Source organism: Neolamprologus brichardi, chromosome 18, assembly GCF_056152115.1.
Source record: "Neolamprologus brichardi isolate AB-2024 chromosome 18, ASM5615211v1, whole genome shotgun sequence".
NCBI classification, from domain to species: domain Eukaryota; kingdom Metazoa; phylum Chordata; class Actinopteri; order Cichliformes; family Cichlidae; genus Neolamprologus; species Neolamprologus brichardi.
Window position 1 is genome coordinate 27,165,311 of NC_142121.1, and position 14,700 is coordinate 27,180,010.

General features: G+C 38.9%; 1 protein-coding gene across 2 annotated transcripts in view; it reads right to left on the reverse strand.

Moving 5' to 3' along the window:
* slc35a3b (solute carrier family 35 member A3b) overlaps positions 1-14,700 on the reverse strand; it is a 77,372-nt gene that overhangs the window by 28,663 nt on the left and 34,009 nt on the right. The window contains exon 8 of one of the 2 annotated variants that reach the window (XR_015716840.1): positions 7,878-7,895. The exons of the other annotated variant lie outside the window; for it this stretch is intronic. The gene's annotated coding sequence lies outside the window, so the exon portion shown is untranslated. Of the gene's footprint in view, positions 1-7,877; positions 7,896-14,700 lie in introns of those variants that run through there. 2 annotated transcript variants of the gene reach the window in all.

Below are 14,700 nucleotides of genomic sequence, written 5' to 3' on the forward strand. Positions count from 1 at the left end.
AGACAGATTTCCTTCATTTCATCTCTCTATTGTGTAGAGAAACTGACACATACTGTTGAAATTGCACTTATTTTGTCATCCTTGAAGATATCTCAGGGATCCAATGTCCAGTTAAACACTGACAGAAACGTGGAGGTTCACTGCTCTGGCCTACTTCAAGTCAAAGTAGCCAGTGATGTAAAAAAGTTTGACATCTCTCATTTTGGGGGTTCACCGTTTGGTTTTGTTAGTTATTGGGCCACATTCTGTTTTTAGTCTCTTTTCCACTAACCAAAATTAGCATCACAGTTGCTATCAAAGTCTATTGTGGCTACAGCTTGATAGCCAAGTAAGCTAACACACGTTAGCACCATTCTTTCTTCCAGTGATGGTTATACCTTTTCAAAACAATAAGATGGCAATGCCCAAACTTGAAGTGTGTGTGTTTGCACGAGTCTGAGGTTTGGAACAAGTTGTTGACTAAGCCATGCCAGTGCAGTTCAGATTTAAATGCTAGCTGTTTCATTATTAAGCTAGCTCTGGCTTTGCTTACATGAAAATAAGCTAACTTTATAGATTAATTTAAGATATATAACACTAAGCTGCTTGTTGCTGTTAACAAGAAAAGATTGCTTGTTCAGAATGGTAGGATTTGTGTTTGGGCCTGAAAACCTGTCCCGGGTGCACCCCCCTGCCTTTGCGATCCTGAATTGGATAAGGGGATAAGAAAATGGATTTATTTTCCTAAGAAATTGTGTTTTTGAAGCTTTGACTTCTTGAACTCAGAGCCCACCACATTTAAATGCACCACAATCCTTTAATTATCAGCGAGGCTACTTGTTGCTTCAGTCAGAAAAAGTTATATATATTGCTTGAATGTTGTTATCTGTGATCTGAAATTAACATAGGTTGCATATTAACCTCGTTGTTGTTTTTTAAATACCTCCAGTGCAGAAACAGCATTGTACTCTTTGTTCCCTGTTTTCATTGGATAGATGTTTTCCTTTTATTATGTGTCATAAATCATAAGCTTTTGTAGAGAGAAGAGGGGAAAAAAAACTCATATTCCAAACAGGCTTTAACAAAAAGAGTCTCTGCAGCTGTTGTCTTATGAGTTGGCACTGCAGCCAGAGAAGGAAAAAAATCTCACAATAAAATTTTGCAGATATTTTTTTCTTGTTTATATATATATATATATATATATATATATATATATATATATATATATACACATATATATATCGTAGTGATCGATGTAGCGGTTCCGAATGACAGCAATATCAGGAAGAAGGAACACGAGAAGCTGGAGAAATACCAAGGGCTCAGAGAAGAGCTCGAGCGGATGTGGAGGGTGAAGGTAACGGTGGTCCCCGTGGTAATCGGAGCACTAGGTGCGGTGACTCCCAAGCTTGGCGAGTGGCTCCAGCAGATCCCGGGAATAACATCGGAGATCTCTGTCCAGAAGAGCGCAGTCCTGGGAACAGCTAAGATACTGTGCAGGACCCTCAAGCTCCCAGGCCTCTGGTAGAGGACCCGAGCTTGAAGGATAAACCGCCCACAGGGGCGTGCTGGGTGTTTTATATATATATATGTTGTTATTTAACTTATTCTTAAAAATAACTCTCAGATTACACATTGATCCAATATTCTCAGGTGTAATTAAACAACAGCTCTAACAGTGCAGTTGTCCACAATCTGCATGCTTTTAAGGCTGTTATCCTGGATACATTCAGTGACAAGATACTCAATAACCTGCATGTTGCCAGCATGCAGAAATGTTGTATGTTCATGTTCATGCAAGGTCACAGCTGTAGCATAAACATGCAAGGAATGCTTTCCGTCTAGTTACCAGCAGGCATTAAATTTCACTGGAAATGAGAACGAGGGTGTGGCTGTCAGCAACGTAACATACAAGTGGAGATGTCCAGCACGTTCCAGCATACTGAGAACGTACTAGAAGTCCTGTCATGCCTACCTCAGTGGTTGAATTCTCGCCAATCAAATCACAATAAATAGATAATAAAATAAATTTAAAAAATCATAATAATTAACATTGATAATTATTTAAAAACATATTACTTGGTAATTACAGTAATTGTAGTTTTCTCTGTATTAATACTCTGTAATTACTAGAATAATTCATTTGTTTATAACAAACATTTTCTTAAAAAAAGGTACTTATCATTATTATTATTATTATTATTATTATTATTATTATTATTATTATATACTTACATTGTTTTTGGTGTGGTTTTTTTGCTGGGAGATGTGCTTACTTCAGTTTGTTCTGTAGCCTGAAGACAACAGGAAATAATGTCCCTCTGTATAAATATATCCCACTTATCCTGGGATAAAGATATATGAACACCATTTTATTCACAAGTTCTCTCTTTTTGTCTCTGCATTTTGTAAAATACAAAACTGTTTTGATAAGTCATCTCGGTGTCAAGGCCGCACCTATAAATGTTCTGCATGTGATTGGTTGTGACTTGCTAATCATGTCTGACATACACTTGACGGTCCAATGTGCACTTGCATTTCAAGGTCACATGTTTGTTCGATGTGTACTTTATATATTTAGCTCATTTCCTGCTGGTCTGCAATAGTTGCCGACTCCTGCACACCTAAAGAATACAACAACAACCAAAAAACATCCAATGAAAAATCCAGTCCCTCAGTCAACTGCACCACACTCATTAGGAAATCTCAACATACTGTACCTTGTTTTCATGTCATCAATATGATAACACAAGCATTGCAATTACTTACAAAAGAAATGTCACTGAAGGGGCAAAGATGACAATGGAAATGTGTCTATAGTACACAAAAAACATGAACCCAGCCAGGGTTCCTAACGGTTTCCAACATCACAAAAGTCACACAACAATAGTCTGTTTGTTTCCTGGAAACATTTCCATTGTTGTCAGTGCTAGTTTCAGTACTTTTGTGTATTTGTTGGTTTTGTCTTACAGCTTGTCTGTTGTCAAGCAGCTGAAGATCGTTTGTCATTTGCAAGTGTTCTCTTAAGCTGCAGAGTGCTGAGCTCTATCTTATATCACTGCGGCTCTTTCACTGAGATTTAAACCAAAAGCAGAAGGGAAAACAACAAAGAAATGAAAAAAATTCTAATATGTTATTTAAATTTGGCGAGTCAAATGAAGCTCTAGTAATATGTGAATATTTAAATTTGGCTACACCATCGTACAATCTTTGATCACTTGGAGTCAAGTATACAAAACAAATAGTTTTCTGTAAAATTTTAGGACTTGTGTAGTGTGGTGCAGTAGTTCTCCTGGTGGCCTTAACAATTTTCATGCAGTTCTTTGAAAAGAAACAAAAACTTGTTGTAATGCTGTTATGTAAGTTTCACAATGAAGTGAAGATGATACTTTTTCACTGACTCAACAGCGTGGATACAATGAACCTCTTGTGTCTTTAGAGGTCAGAAGTAATTGTATCTAATTCATACATCACATTAACTGTTAATCAAATTGTTGGTCACATGAAAGGACCCTCAGTGTCCGTGCAGCTGGAGTTCAGACTGCAACTAACAACATTAGCTCCTAAGTCTTATCTCCCAGCCTCATCTATATGAAATATATCACAGGAATATAATAATATATAACATTTTACATCATATTGGATAATGAGCTACGTCATTTTAACATTACCAGGATATGATATTAATCCATGAAAAAACTCTGAAGCAAAATTTTCCATCTGAACTGGAGTAAATATTTTATATGAATGAATCACTGCTGCACGTCTCATACACTGCTGCCGCCGCTCAGCTCCACACAAATAAGGGCGTGTTCATTTACACCCAGCTGAACTGCTCAGGGAGCCGGTACAACAAAAATGTCTCAACAATATCATGCAGAGGAATACAATCCATCCTTTAAAAAGCTTTTGCCGTTCACATTTTTCCCCAAAGGAAGTGAATAAACTGTGCAGGTGGTGTGTTGTGTTTGAGGTGGATTCTGGAACAAAGTGCATGATGAAAAGTATTCAGGTTTACACCCGATACAGTCCATTATAACACAGCTGCAAACTACAGATTCACTGGATAAGATATAGGCTGCTACTATCAACTACTTGGTGTCATATGAAACATTTTGATTAAAGTATTACAGCTTTTACTTGATATTAAATGTAAGAATGGCCTCATGTTAGATTTTTTTCTTAACAAAACTCCAAATAAGGAAACACATGAACAAGTCCATAAATGTAGATCCTTCTTGAATATTAAAATAAAAACGGCAACAGTTTTACCAAATCCATGAGAATTTCAGCCAGTGATTTTTATTATCTGGTTTTGTTTGTACCGTTTTACAGTACTGTGCAAGTCTTGAACCACTGCTTATTTCTTTAAATTTTTCTTCAAAGGATCCATAAAATTTTTAAAGTGGGCTTGAGCAATGTTTCAACATTTCTCTTTGGACATTGGCTAATTTTTCACTCCTTTTCAGTTCAGTCCTTGATTACCTGATTATTTTCAGAGGATTTTTTTGTTTGTTTATGTGATTATTGATGAATCATTCAAGCCAACCCCGCCCCCCACACCTTACTCAGTGGATGAACCAGTGTTGTGTCTATAACAACAATTTTAGCAAAGACCCTATTTTACATCTCTATGCCTTTTGTTAGACGTACCAACCAAAGCACCATGAACTGATTCCCAAAGAGCCATTAGCTGACAACTGGTGATATTTAGGCATGGAGTCCTTAAAACCTTGAGCTAACTGAGCTACAGCAGAGGAACAGGGTCTCAAAGTTAAGAAAAAAAAAAGCTAGAAAAAACATCCCACAAAGACCTGAAACAGAACCTGAAAGATGCATCTGGTCCTCTGGCTGACACATCTACTGTTCACTGAAGCCTCTGTAAAGGTCTCAGTGGAAGTGTGTCTGTCAGGAAGACATCTGTAAGGAAGGCAAACAGGGAGAAAAGGCTGAGGTATGCCAAATTACTCAAGAACTGGACTAATGGAGTAATGAAACCAAATTTCAAAAATAGAAATCATCATCAGTATGTTCAGGGAAGGTCAGGAGAGAGGTACAGACATCTATAAAACAAGTGGAGGATCTGTCATGGTTTTGGGCTGAATTTCAGCCAGGGATGTTGGGGAACCTGTTAAAACTGATGGAATTATGAACACAGGAAACTGCCAATTTTTAGTCACCTTGGTACATCATCTCTGAAAGCATCCAATTCTCAAGAGCTTGGAATGTCCATCTAGAAGCCTGGAGAACTATTCCTGATGACTACTTAAAGAAACAATAAGAAAACTGCTTAAGAGAGCTCAGGATGTGTTAGAGAATAAAGGTGGTCACACCAGTTATTGACTTTCAAGCTTGTTAGAAATGTATCTGCTTTTGTCTTTTTTGCTGTATATCCATGTGTTTTGTGTGTTAAAATAAATTGGTGCACTAATTTCTCTGGGGTTTTTTCACAGTACTGTATCTCCAAACCGTTAACGTAATCCAGAGCCACTGTTTACATTTAATTGACATTCACACAACTGTCCACTTAGTTTTGAGTTGTTGTGTTTCCACAATAATATCTGAGGAAGCAGAAGACACGCCAAACAGGTTGTTACCTTTCAGCGGGCAAAATGGTTTGTTGGGGAAACAGAAAAAAAGGGAACACATGATGACAGTAAGAAGAGAGCGTCGTTTACTTTAATCACAGTGGTTACAATAAAGACAAATGTTTTCATGGCATTGTTATTTTTCTTTGTACAATAATATATCTTCTTAACTCAAACAAGAAGCTATGCTTTTTATGTCCATCCAGCTGGTTGGGTAACTACTGGCATTTCCTTGTTGCTACAGTAACAAGCAGATAAGGGGCAGTGAAAAGATGTGTGACATGTATAAAACCAGAATAACAGGCTTACACAAACATGGATTGCATACACAGGAGTTTTTATTACTCCTTTAAATGAGTCCTAACTTTATAGGGGCGTAACTGGACAACATTTGAAGGGATGAGCTACAAATCATTCGGGGGCAGCTGGTGATAACTAGTAACAATCTCATGTCGTAGTATCTCAGGTTTGATTTTTTGTGTAATGCTTTAGTTTTGGAATGCAAATAATTAACCATTTTGTTATCTTGTCATAATGATTGTGTTTGTCTGTATGCACCCTGTCTCCTGCTTAACGGGTGAATAAAATTTAACACAAACATCATCACAGGTATTAACATCTTTCATTTTAAAAAATAAAGGTTTATTATAAATTCAAATTCTTTTGCTTTACAAATCATATTAATTTCATCTTGTCCCTGAAAATCTGTGTGCATTTGTTTCGCATGTTCAGTGTACGTCACGTGCACGTAACTTAACGGTCACTGACATTTGGATTTGCAACAGTTTTGTTATAGTGAATAAGGAAAAAGAATAGGAAACAAAGTGTTTGAATATCAGACAGACAACAGGTCATTCCAGTAAACCTGAAGATATTTTCAGGTGCCCAGGACTGAGTGAACCCCAAAGCAAGTACTGCTAAATTTAATCTAAAACTGTATTTTTAATGTTAAATATTTTGTGGACGTTGGTAATTATTTATGTATATGGAAGCCTTTTTCAGCCACTGAAAAAAACAAACAAACAAACAAGTATCCATAATTTGAAATTTCGAGTTAGCTCTGCAAATCAGTAATCTAGGTGAATGAGGTCACTTTCTTGTTACCCGGAAGCATATGGCACAGAGTAACGCGCACTCAAAACCGGATCGTAACAAATTGGCGCTTTTGCGAGTACATTTGCTGATAATAACGCCATGTGATTCAGCTAATAGCATAAGGATTTCATCGTTTTTGAAGCCACGCTAAAAATACTCAGCAATCTGTGCATTTATGGCTGGATTAACAGGTTTGTATGTAGCACATAGACACACATAAACATAAATATATATTTAGTATCATTCTGTTGTTTAGTGTTTAGAAGCAAGTTTTTTCATGGCTATATACTAGCGGTGAACATGCAGTGTTGGGAAGGTTACTTTTAAAATGTATTCCATTACAGGTTACAGAATACATGCCCCGAAATGTATTCTGTAACGTATTCCATTACGTTACTCAATGAGAGTAACGTATTCTGAATACTTTGGATTACTTAATATATTATCATGCTGTTTACAACTACGTGAATGTACTATTGCTGTGATTTATTACTGTTACTGAAGGTCCGCGGCTCCGAACCGTAGTAAAGGGACCTCTGACTAATACATTGGGTTCTGTGTCGGGCTCATAGCCGTAAAATAGCTTTACTTTGTTGTCTGGGTCAACTTTGCTTGCGAGAGACAAAGAGAGGCGTTGAACGGCTGCTCCAACGGAACTTATTGGTTTTGGAGGAAAACACGAACACGGTGTACAGTCGAGTCTTAATAGCTTACTTACAACTGGGCTCGTCAGGCACTCTTCTTGGCTGCAGTGGTTGTTATTATATTTACATGCTTCCAGCTCCCGTTTTTGCTCGATGACAGCTCGTACTTTTCCTTTTTCCCCCTCCCTCACTCACAGACACATAACGGGTATGGCAGTCCATTCTCCCTGCAGCACGGACTACACTGCCTATGATGCTACATTCTTTAGAGCTATACCAGTAGCATTCTGCCTATTAGCTTAGCACAACAACAACAAAAAGGCCTCTCTCACCCAGGAAACACGCAGAGAGAGAGTGTCACCCTGTAACCATGGCAACCGTAACGCTGCCACCTGGAACAACAGAACGTAGCTGTCAAACAAAACCCAAACAGTCCTGACCCGCCACAATATGAAACAGGAAAGTACCGCCGTGTAATCCATTTATTTCAACAAAGTATCTGTATTCTAAATACCACCTTTTTAAACGGTAACTGTAACGGAATACAGTTACTCATATTTTGTATTTTAAATTCCGTTACTCCCCAACACTGTGAACATGATGATATTCAGAATAAGATAAATTAGTTGTACGTGTCTCTGCTATACATGAGCAAAGCAAAAGAGCGCCTCAGGCCTGTGTTTTAATTAAGCTGTTTATTAATTTCTGGTTTTTGCCCACACTGTGTCTTTTGTCCTGTCTTCCTCCCCTCAACCCCAACAGGTCGCGGCAGATGGCTGCCTCTCCCTTAGCCTTCTGCCAGAGGTTTCTTCCTGTTAAAGGAGAGTTTTTCCTTTCCACTGTCTCCAAGTGCTTGCTCATAGGGGTCTGGGTTTTACCTGGATTGTGGGGTCTTTGCCTGGTTTATAATAGGTGGTTTCAAAAGGTTGTTACTATATATAAAAAAAAGATGCTAGCTTTGCTTGTAGTTAAGCTAGCAAAATGGCTGAGGGGCCAAGCTTCACTTAAACAATTTAGTACATTATTTAGAATTATTTATTTAGAATTTTTTGGATTGAGAAGACCTGACCAACATCAAAATGCAAAATATTATACAGGAAAGGAAAAGTGTTTCTTAGCTCTTGTGGAGGAAAATGAATCCTTTACTACAGCTAAAAATAACAACAGCTAGCTAGCCTAAAGGAGTCACTCTGAGGATCATTAAAGACCGGCTGATAATTATATGGTGGCCAAGATTTTAATTCAGTTCAATTCAGTTTTATTTATATAGCGCCAAATCACAACAACAGTCTCCTCAAGGCGCTTTAATATTGTACAGTAGATCGTACAATAATAGATTCAGAGAAAAACCCAACAATCATATGACCCCCTATGAGAAAGCACTTTGGCGACAGTAGGAAGGAAAAACTCCCTTTTCCCTGGATGTCATCTGCATAGCAGTGAAAATGTATGCTAATGATAATACCTAAGGGAAGCATGTATAATGTAAACAGAATTGGTCCTAGCACTGAACCCTGTGGAACTCCATAATTTACCTTAGTGTGTGAAGAGGACTCTTCATTTACATGTACAAATTGGAGTCTATTAGATAGATATGATACAAACCACTGCAGCACAGTACCTGTAATACCTGCAGAGTGCTCTAATCACTCTAATAGGATATTGTATCGAACGCTGCACTGAGGTCTAGCAGGACAAGCACAGAGATGAGTCCACTGTCAGAGGCCATAAGAAGACCATTTGTAACCTTCACTAAAGCTGTTTCTGTGCTGTGATGAGCTCTGAAACCTGATTGAAACTCTTCAAATAAGCCATTCCTCTGCAGATGATCTGTTAACTGTTTGGCAACTACACTTTCAAGGATTTTTGATATGAAAGGAAGGTTGGAGATTGGCCTATAATTAGCTAAGACTGCTGGGTCTAGAGATGGCTTTTTGAGTAAAGGTTTAACTACAGCCAGCTTGAAGGCCTGTGGTACATAGCCGATTATTAGAGATAGGTTGATCATATTTAAGATCGAAGAATTAATTAATGGCAGGACTTCTTTGAGCAGTTTTGTAGGAATGGGGTCTAAAAGACACGTTGATGGTTTGGAGGAAGTAATTATTGAAGTTACCTCAGAAAGATCAATTGGAGAAATTTGGTAGCTGTAGATAATATTACATCTGTGAGATGATTAGGGTTAATTTTTTCTCTAATTATTAAAATTTGATTTGTTTATTTTAAAGGGATGGTTGGCTCAACAGTGCTCTGACTTTTGTCAGCCTGGCTACAGTGCTGAAGAGAAACCTGGGGTTATTTTCTTCAATCAGTGACGAATAGTAAGATGTTCTGGCTTTGTGGAGGGCTTTCTTATAAATCAGCAAACTATTTCTCCAGGCTAAATGATGATCCTCTAAATTTGTGACACGCCATTTCCTCTCCAGCTTACGAGTCATCTGCTTTAGGCTACGTGTTTGAGAATTATACCACGGAGTCAGGTACTTCTGATTTGAGGCCTTAGTTTTCACCGGAGCTACAGTGTCGAGAGTCGTACGTGATGAGGAGGTAAAATTATTAACAAGATGATCGACCTCTGTTGGAGTAGCGTTCAGGTTAAAGCTAAACTACTCTGAGTATTTACTTTCTCAGCAATTATCTCACATTTTATTGTCAGGCAGTTATATCACCCAGCTTTGGAAATAAAAAAAAAGTTTCATAACTGAAAATTTTTCACCTTTGGGAGCTGCCCATTAAATAAACGTCCCCTCCTCTCGTCCTGTCTCTAGAGGGAGCCTAATTGTTTAAGTGAAAGACATCGTTCCTCATTCATTTTCCTCATCCAAATTTTCCTAACTGCCCTATTGTCAATGTTTTCAAAGCAAAACTGCCGGTGAGGCACTTAGGTTCACATAAAAAAAAACTTCCCTCCCTCTCCCACACACGCACACACGGACACTCACAAGTGCGCGCGCACACACACACACACAGAAACGCACATACACCACCTCTTGTTTCTGTGCAGCCCTTCCCCCCGTCATCCTCCCAGAGGCTTTGCTGTAAAACAACAGGGGAATCAGCCACAGTGACACAGTGTACTCTGGTACTTTTCCACAGATAACAGGCACTGAGAAGCAGAGTGTTGCAATCTGTGTTTATATTGACTCGGTGCATTTATTGCCTCGCATTCCATATCGTCAAGCTCTGACTATGTTCAGCTCTGACTTTATTGAAGCTACTTTGTTCTTTTACTGACTATAAATTGGCTACTGATCAACGTCTGCAGTTTCCCACTCAGTGTGCCACTACAAACACCTTCATTTAGACGGTGCTTGCTCAGAATAGGGCTACAAAATAGTTCAAAACAATGAAAATAAATTAAAGATTTCAAAGATAAGGACAGAAAAGGGCAGCTTGATAATTGCGCTGGGCAGTGTGTGCTGTCCTCAAAGTGATAGTACTCTGTATACACCGTAGTCATGTGCAAAACAAATGCCCCTGGCCTTTTTAAACATAGTTCAGCAAGCAAACACTTGACCACAGTATTCGCACATAAAGTAAATACACTCAAAGAAATGAAATTAGAATTTTGATATAGTGTTTAAGGGCATTTTTAAAGGGTCTTTAGGGCCTTTAGTGAAACAGTTTTGGATGTTTTGAGTTGGACGAGAGGTTTAAAAAAACCTCCATATTGTTTATAAAAAATGTTCCGCTTTGAAGACAATCGACTGAAGTGTGGGAAGATTTCATGCAACTAAAAATTTGACCAGGGCTGTCTGCAACTACAGGGAAGCACACAGCAAAAGATGCAAAAGAGAAGTCTCTAGAACTTCTTGCAGCCATTGGTGTCAAAGTGCATTTGCCTGCAGATATCAAGGGTTTGACCTGCATGCCAGGCGTGCCACGAGTCACGAGAAAACTTTTTTAACTACAAACTTTAGAGCAAAATGAACATGAGAATACGAACGTAACAAGCAAAGAGGCAAAATTTGCTTATGGGATGCTATTCACAGCAAGTGCTTTACAATACACAGCATTGTGAAATTTATTAAATGTTTATGAAATCCAAAAATTAAACAGGGACTAAGAGCAGGCTTTTTTGGATTTTAGTAACATTTTTCTGGAGTGATGAGTCACACTAACAGCCATGTTAGCCACAGACAGTAGGCAGTTTCTCTCATATCAACTATGAAACACGGTGGTGGGTATATTATGGTCTGGGCTTGGTTTGAACCTGGGATGTTCGCCAGCTTGCATTCAACTTATCTGTTATTTCTGTAGTATGCAACATAACTGCTTAGAAAAAATGCACGTTGAACATAAGCAATGACGTGGACCTTCTTACGTGATAATGATAATGAACAGTCGCAAATTCACCAAGAGGAGGGTTAGGTAACAGTGCAGTCAAAGCCACATTCAATTGCCACTGAAATGTGGAGACATTGTGAACAGATAGCAGATGGAAGAAAACCCCCAAACATTTCAGCGAGCCAATAACGAGGAGTGGTGGACAAGATATTTCACTGAAGGGCGCTAGTTTCTGTCTCCAAAGAAGTGCTTCACGTTTTGTTCTCAGAGATAAATCTGACATTGTTGATGTTTCTATTGAATAAATTATGGAAAAAAGCCAGTTTCTCCTGTGTCCACTGTTGTGCCCTTTCTCTCAGGCACTGTTTCAACACTTCCCATGAGACGCCCTTATTTTTCCACATGACTGTAATGCACAGCGGGCGGGAAAGGTCATCATCTTTATTTACAATCGTTTTAACTACTTACAACTGAGGATGCATTTTTGGCTTAGCTCAACAAAGCCACCATTCATGAATCCCCTCCAAGCGTTTAATTCGAGGTTGGACCACGAGGAACACAAGTCACTGTCCTCGAATGACCTGAGTCCAACGACATGTTCCAAATAACGCGATTTATATTTTTGCCGGTGTTGAAGAACATTGCGAAATTGGCCTGTTTGCAGTCGCTCTCAGGCACTCTTTGTGCAGCGTTGGCTCTAAACGGATCTCAATGTTAATGATTGGTTACAGTTAATTAACTTGGGTGATGTAACATATGTTGCCTTGTTTGTAAATTCATTACTGATCCGATGCTCATGTGAACTGAGATAGAACAGCAATGCTCTGAATTCCTTTCAATGCTCAAATTGTCTGTGCACCTGTAAACAACGACAAAAAGCTCCAGCTTTGGCCAACATGAAACGAGGTCGGGCACAGTTACAATAACCAAAACAAACAATCAGTGTAAAATAAAAGCAAAACTAAGCTGGGACTTTTTAAAAAATTCTGTCATCAGCACCGAGAAACTCGACGGGCTAATAAGAGTAGAAGCATGTGTCCTTCTGTGGCTTCTCTGGGGCAGAGCCAGGCCGTGGAAACCACAAATATGAGAATCATGAAGGGGACGGTTAACGTCTGATGTTGAAGGAGCAAACTGTACTTTCCTCTTCTTATCCTAAAGTGACACACAGAAGATATGCAGATAAAATCTCCTCTGAAAAGTTGACAGAAACGGTCAAAATATTGATTCCAAGTCAGTCTCCAAAGTTTGTTTCTTCTTACTGCTGCAACAGGTGGTTTTATCATTCAAAAATGATGTGCATGCCAGAGCGCTGCCTGCTCAAATCAGGCTCTTTCATTTTTTATTTTTGCTTTATTTAAATAAAAAGAAAAGGACTTGAATTATTAATCCTCCTTCTAAAGTTGGATGAATGTTTTTTAGGTGCTTCGCTGACTCTTCACTGTCTTGTTTATTTTCACCTGAAACTATCAGCCACTCTCTTTGAATTTATTACCTGAAAGTACAGGATACTCCCAGAAAAATATGGCCCGTTCTTTAAACTGCTGGCTTCTCCTTATCTTTACGGGACAACACGTTATTAGCAGCTTGGCCCAGTTTACTCAGTGCACCTGGGTCTCTTGAAGTTCAGTCATTTTCACGCATACCACCAGCACTTTAAATATATACTTGTCAGTAAGTCTCTGCAGAGTGCATGAAAACAGCTCAAAGGTCACTGCGCTTGGACTTTATGTGTTCAGCGTTGCATGGTTTGTTTGCAGCGCGCGCTTCGAGAGCTGCTCGAAAGTAACATTAAGATTTGTGCTGTTCTTCTAAAAGTCAAGAATTTCTATGCCTCTTTGCGTCTCCGTAGACAAATTTAACAACAAATTTGATCATTTTGAGGTTTTGTTTTTTTGTTTCTGTTTTTTTACAAACCAAAAAACCGCCAATAGAAAAAGGGCTCAGTGTGTTGCAGACACTGATCTTGCAAGATTTTGTTCACTTGTGCATGCAACAGCCCAAATTCAAGTGCATGTGGTTGGTTCAACAGAAGTGAATGCTTCCCCCTAGCCCCACATGTCAGAATCAGAGTCATATTTTATTGACGTGACCCTTGATCCCTGGCAGGCAACCATGTACCTGGATACGTGTTTGGGGACAGACATGTTGATATCCTTCTGCGTCTAGGCCCCGGGTCAGTGGAGTTCATGTAGATGGGTGGGGAGGGGTGCTTGTTAGCGCACAGCCTCTTTAACCGGTCAAGCAGGAGAGAAGAACAGCAACAATTTTGTTCCGGGGCTGGCTGACTGGCTAAACCTGTGAAGTTGTGTTCGTGACGTGCACGACATTCTTTAGTTGGACCCTGAGGAGAACCTGAGAAAGCAGTCAGTTTGAATATTGTTTCCCGCTGCATTCAACAAATGCATGTAATCAGAAACATGTTTCTTAGCCAACTGATAACGTGCTGATATCAGTTTATGTGTCATAATCATTACTACTTAGCCCTTGAGAACAGTTACATATCTTCTGCGGTTTCAGAAGACAAGCACACTGGTACTAATAAGGATGTGATCGGACACGGCTCTGAGGATACAAATTTACAAACGAAAGCGTTTGTTACTAACACTGAAAGATGTGGACATGGACGCTGCACCTGATATAAGCTGACTAATCGTATCTGTGCATCCTCTTCTTGCCTGCAAGTAAACAAGCAAACCAGGAAATCCGATGTCTTTTTTTGTGTGTGTTTTTTCTCCTGCCAACGCGAGTGACTCTACAGAGATTGGTCTGTCATTCAGAACAGAAAACGTTGCTTCATTCAAAGGATGTGGAGACGAACAACCCGCAGAAACTTGCACCTAAAGATAACCACTGGGGGAAAAACATCGACAGTGAAAACAACTAGAAATAGAGGACTTTGTTGCCATAGCCACCTGATGAGCTTTAATTTAGAAACACTAAACTGCAGAGGAGAGACTGAAAAAAAAATCAGTCTGACAATTTATTGTTTCTATTTTGCATTGTTAGTTGTGTTTTAGAAGCATTTTTCATTTAACAATATATGATTGTATATTTTCTTTTAATGTCACATATGACCAATCAGTTAAAATGTACTACATGTAAAA